At 42.8% G+C, this 6,078-nt stretch overlaps 1 long non-coding RNA gene across 1 annotated transcript; it reads right to left on the bottom strand.

Moving 5' to 3' along the window:
* Positions 1–623: 623 nt before the first annotated feature.
* On the bottom strand, positions 624–5,878 carry LOC123577476. The gene is made up of 3 exons (XR_006701863.1): positions 5,515–5,878; positions 1,521–1,597; positions 624–902 (listed from the first exon to the last, which is right to left on the bottom strand). It is a non-coding gene; the product is annotated as an uncharacterized LOC123577476 (long non-coding RNA).
* Positions 5,879–6,078: the final 200 nt, after the last annotated feature.

Below are 6,078 nucleotides of genomic sequence, written 5' to 3'. Positions count from 1 at the left end.
CTTTAGCCTCACCTCCAGGTTCTAGGAGTCCCTGAGGTGTCTTCTTGAATAGTTATTGGTTGTTCTTCTTATGAGGGGGAGCAAAGTCAAGAACAACCTATGTCACCACCTTGGTGACGGCACCTTTCCTTTTACCATTAAAAGATAAAATTCTCAGGGTGCCTGGGTGGCTCAGTCATTAAGCATCTGACTTCAGCTCAGGTCATGATCTTGCGGTTTGTGAGTTCGAGCCCCCATCGGGCTCTGTGCTGACAGCTCAGAGCCTGGAACCTGCTTCGGATTCTGTGTCTCCTTCTCTCTCTGCCCCTCTGATGCTCATGCTCTCTCTGTCTCTCAAAAATAAATAAACATTAAAAAATTAAAAAAAAAAAAAAAGGAGAAATTCTTGGGTTGCCTGGGTGGCTCAGTTGGTTAAGTGTTCAACTCCTGTTTTCAGCTCAGGTCATGATCTCACAGTTGGTGAATTCCAGCCCTGTGCTTAGGATTCTCTCTCTCCCTCTCTTTCTGCCCCTCCCCTACTCACATGCGCTCTCTCTCTCTTTCCCAAAATAAACTTTAAAAAAAGATGAACTTCTGTCTTTCTCCTAATACAGAATAATTTCTATTAATTTTACCACTTCAGGATCAGCCCATGCATTGCCACACACACACATTCCTTATTTGTAAATATAAACTTTTAGTCAAGTCCAATTTCGATACATCTTGGGGAACCTTGCTATTGAACACTGTAAATATTTAAAAACTATTACAACTGATGCCAGATTTCTTCTTATCAAAGATAAGACCAGAGATGTCCAAAGATAAAAAGTTTTGTAAGTTCAGAATGGCACAGCGAAAGAGCACACATTATTCAGGCAATCTTGGCAGAATCTAATGTCATAACATTTAAAAGTCAGAAAACTCTGTAAGAGAAAAAAGGAGAATATTCTCCGCAGGTCCATCAGATAAATCTGGATTCAAAACCCAGATCTGCTATATGATTAGCTATATGACCTTCAGCAAAGAAAGTACTTCACATCTTGAGGTTTCAGATTCCTGATCTATGAAATGAGACTCACAGGGCATACTTCAGTGAGTTGTTTTGAATCTTAAATGAGAAAACATACGGGTAAAGTCTATAAATGTTAGTTTCTTGTTCACCTCTAGACATGAAAATGAAAGCATCTAAATTAAAATTAGGCATATGTAGGGGCGCCTGGGTGGCTCAGTCAGTTAAGCCTCTGACTTCGGCTCAGGTCATGATCTTGCACTCTGAGTTCGAGCCCCACGTCAGGCTCTGTGCTGACAGCTCAGAGCCTGGAACCTGCTTCAGATTCTATGTCTCCTTCTCTCTCTGCCCCTTTGCCTCTCATGCTCTCTCTCTCTCACACAAAAATAAATAAACATTACAAAATTTAAAAATTAATAAATAAAAGTAGGCATATGCAAACTTAACCTTTGGAAAATACATCACAAAAATGAAATTAATTCTACCAATAGCTCTAAAACGAACAAACAAGCAGCAAAAGGATCAGGCATACCTTAATTTGGTAGTTTTTCAACTTTACATCCCAGATTCCAATTGTTCAAGTACATCTGGACACGGTGAGAAATTTCCCTACAAGGGAATGTGGGGACAAAAGTTGGCATTGTTTGGATTAGGGCCAGCATTCCAACTCCTTCTGCTGAGTCTTCTGCCTTTTTTCATTTAATGAAGTCTATTACTGTGTAACTTCCTCCATTCCCTCTTAGCTTAATGGAAATGCTAAAAGCAATCCCCAATATCAACATATCAAATAGCCTGGGTGGTAGTCTCAGTCCTAGATGAGTCTACCTACCTGCTGTGGGGGCCTTGCTACATTACAGAGGTCATGGTTGCAGACACACCCTTTGGCCAAGGGAGTTGGCAAAGCTAGAGTCACTAATGGCACTGACGACAAACAGGAAGTGTCCGATGACTCTGTAAGACTCCTTAAAATGCCCTTAATACTAGGAAGTTGTGGCTTTCTGCTGATATCATGGACTAAATTGTTGGGGGTGGTGGTGGTTGGCTTTTTAAGTTTTTATTTTAATTCCGGCTAGTTAGCATACAGTGTAATATTAGTTTCAGGTATACATTATAGTGATTCAACACCTGGTGCTCATCACAGCAAGTGCACTCCTTAATCCGCATCACCTATTTCACCCACGCCCCCCACCTCCCCTCTGGTAACCATCAGTTTGCTCTCTATAATTGAGTCTGTTTTGGGGCGGCTGGGTGGCTCATTTGGTTAAGCGTCCAACTTCGGCTCAGGTCATGATCTCACAGTTCGTGGGTTCGAGCCCCGCGTCAGGCTCCGTGCTGACAGCTCAGAGCCTGGAGTCTGCTTCGGGTTCTGGCTCTCCCTCTCTCTCTGCCCCTTCCCTGCTCGTGCTCTGTCTCTCTCTCTCTGTCTCAAAAATAAAGAAAACATTTTTTAAAAGAGTGTTTCTTAGTTTGTCTCTTTTTCACTTGCTCGTCTGTTTTGTTAAATTTCACATAGGAATGAAATCATATGGCACTTGTCTTTCACTTAGCATTATACCCTTTAGCTCCATCCATGTCATTGAAAGTGGCAAGATTTCGGACGCCTGGGTGGCGCAGTCAGTTAAGCGTCCGACTTCAGCCAGGTCACGATCTCGCGGACTTGTGAGTTCGAGCCCCGCGTCAGGCTCTGGGCTGATGGCTCAGAGCCTGGAGCCTGTTTCCGATTCTGTGTCTCCCTCTCTCTCTGCCCCTCCCCCGTTCATGCTCTGTCTCTCTCTGTCCCCCCCCCCCCAAAAAAAAATAAATAAAATAAATAAACGTTGAAAATGGCAAGATTTTATTCTCTTTTATGGCTGAATAATATTCCTATCTTCCTTATCCATTCATCAATTGAGGAACACTTGGGCTGCTTCTATATCTTGGCTGTTATAAATAACGCTGCTATAAACAGGGGTGCATGTATCCCTTCAAATTAGTGTTTTTGTATCGTTTGGGTATATACCCAGTAGTGTCATTGCTGGATCCTAGACTGGTTTCTACTTTTGACTAGTTCTATTTTTGACTAGTTCTATTTTGACTTTTTGAGGGAACTTCCATACTGTTTCCCACAGTGGCTGCACCAGTTTGCATTCCTATCAACAGTGCACGAGTATTTTTTCCTCCACATGCTCGCCAACACCTGTTGTTTCTTGTGTCGTTGATTTTAGCCCTTCTGACAGGCGTGAGGTGATAACTCATTGTAGCTTTGATTTGCATCTTCCTGACAGTAAGTGACAATGAACATCTTTTCATACATCTATTGGCTATCTGGATGTCTTTGGAGAAATATCTGTTCACATCTTCTGTCCATTTTTTAACTGGATTATTTGTTTTTGGGGTATTGAGTTTTATAAGTTCTTTATGTATTTTGGACACGCACCCTTTATCAGATATGTCATTTGCAAATCTCTTCTCCCATTCCATAGGTTGCCTTTTAGTTTTGTTGGTTGTTTCCTTCACTGTGCAGAAGCTTTTCATTTTGATGCTGTCCCAATAGTTTATTTTTCCTTTTGTTTCCCTTACCTCATGAGACATATCTAGAAAAAAGTTGCTATGGCTGATGTCAAGGAGGTTACTGCCTATGTTCTCTTCTAGGATTTTGATGGTTTCAGGTCTCACATTTAGATCATCCATCCATTTTGAATTTATTTTTTTGTATGGTGTAAGAAAGTGGTCTGGTTGCATTCTTCTGCATGTTGCTGTCCAGTTTTCCCAACACCATATGTGGAAGAGGCCATCTTTTTTCCATTCAATAGTCTTTCCTGCTTTGTCAAAGATTAGATGACCATATAGTTGTGGATCCATTTCTGGGTTTTCTTTTCTGTTCCATTGATTGTGTGTCTGTGTTTGTGCCAGTACCACACTTGTCCTGATGGCTACAGCTTTGTAATATAGCTTGAGGTCTGAAATCATGATGCCTCCAGCTTTGCTTTGCTTTTTCAGGACTGCTTTGGGTATTCGGGGTCCTTTATGGTTCCATACTAATTTTAGGATTGTTTGTTCTAGATCTGTGAAAAATGCTGGTGGTATTTCGATAGAGATTGCATTAAATCTGTAGATTGCTTTGGGTAGTACACTTGAACAACATTGGTTCTCTCTATCCATGAGCATGGGATGTCCTAGACTAATTTGTTGATCAGTTGGTCAACTCTTTAGTCCTTGCACATCCAATGGCTAGAATTTATAATGAGTTTGAGGAATATGATAAACAGAGAAGTATGGGGATCAAGGCTGGTGGGAGGTGGGTGCTGGAAATGATTAAGAAACCACTGGACATGAAAAAACATGGGCCACCGACTGCACCATGGAAGCAAAGCTCATCTGTCACAAACATCTGTCTTTCTTACTCCTTCCTTTCATCCCTGTTTGCCTCCCTCCTTTTTTTCTCTTCCGACAAATATTTATTAGGTGTTTATGTATGCATAGTACCACTAAAGTTACAAATGAGAATGAAACAAGCTGATTCTTGTCTTCAGGGAACTTCCACTCTAGTGAGGGAGACACACAAAGAACAAACAAAGTCAACATAGAAAAAGGCTGTGAATTTTCCCCAGACTTGAACAAACTCAGGATATGCTGTTGCCACCATGTGGACAGCTACCCTTTCTAGCTTCCTGCCTTTGTGGTCTTCACAGCTAGGTCTCCCACTGAAATGAATAAATGGCAGCACTGCCACCTAATGTCTTTAAAAAGATAAACCTTTAGGGGCACCTGGGTGCCTTGGTCGGTTAAGGGTCCGTCTCATGATTTCAGCTCACGTCATGATCTCATGGTTCGTGAGTTCGAGCCCCACATTGGGCTCTCTGCACGGAGCCTGCTTCGGATCCTCTGTCCTCCTTTCTCTCTGCCCCTGCGCTGCTCACATTCTCTCTCTGTCTCTCTCTCTCTCAAAAATAAATAAACATTAAAAAAATTAAATTAACTTAAAACTTTTTAAAATAGGGGCACCTGGGTGGCTCAGTTGGTTGAGTGTCTGACTTTGGCTCAGGTCACGATCTTACAGTTCGTGAGTGCAAGCCACCCATTGGGCTCTATGCGGACAGCCCAGAGCCTGGAGCCTGCTTCGGATTCTCTAGCTCCCTCTCTCTCTGCCCCTCACCTACTCACACCCTGTCTCTCTCAAAGATGAATAAACATTTAAAAATTTTTTTAAATAAAATAAAAATTTTAAAAATAAACCTTTATAATTGTACCTAAACAAAATTTTATTTATTTATTTAAAAAAGTTTTTTTCAATGTTTATTTCTGAGACAGAGAGAGACAGAGCATGAGTGGGGAAGGGGCAGAGAAAGGGGGAGACACAGAATGAGAAGCAGGCTCCAGGCTCTGAGCTGTCAGCACAGAGCCCGACGCGGGGCTCGACCTCACGGACCGCGAGATCGTGACCTGAGCTGAAGTCGGACGCTCAACCGACGGAGCCACCCAGGCGCCCCCTAAACAAAATTTTAATAATGAGCTAGCCTCCCACTGTTGCTCAGAAGCCCTCATACCTGTGGCTAAGTAAACACCTGCTATCGCTGCCTTTCCATGAGCTTGTCCTGCACATGGTGTCTTAGTGCATCCGATTGGCAGCCCAGCCTCTTCCGCGGGCTCAGTCAGTTTCAGTCGTCAGGTGGCATGAATGCCTGCTTCTCGGAGTTGTGCCCCAGAGGCTGATTAGAGTAAAGGCGGCCACACAGAGCCCTGCAACAGCTAACGACAGAGGTGAACGACTGCAAAAACCAAGGAAGACAAGCGGCTGGGAGTAAAACGAACTAAGGTGAAGTTAGCTGAAAGCCACGAGGCTGATTAGAAGGAACAGGAATAACATGGACAGTAAGTGAGGAAGAATGTAGCCATGACATTGGGAAGCAAACCACACTGGGATGCCCAGCAACGTGGAACATCCAAGATCATTTGCTCTGTGACACGGAAGAAGCTTTCCATGTTGTAACTAGCAGTAGGGTTCTAAAGCAAATTAGAAAAAAAAAATTATTATGTTTTACTTTTTAAAATGTTTGTTTATTTTTGAGAGAGTGTGAGCGGGGGAGGGGCAGAGAGAGAGGGGCACGGGG

The sequence above is a fragment of the Leopardus geoffroyi genome, chromosome D2 (genome assembly GCF_018350155.1).
Source record: "Leopardus geoffroyi isolate Oge1 chromosome D2, O.geoffroyi_Oge1_pat1.0, whole genome shotgun sequence".
In the NCBI taxonomy this organism is placed as follows: domain Eukaryota; kingdom Metazoa; phylum Chordata; class Mammalia; order Carnivora; family Felidae; genus Leopardus; species Leopardus geoffroyi.
This window is presented reverse-complemented; position numbering and strand designations above follow the sequence as displayed.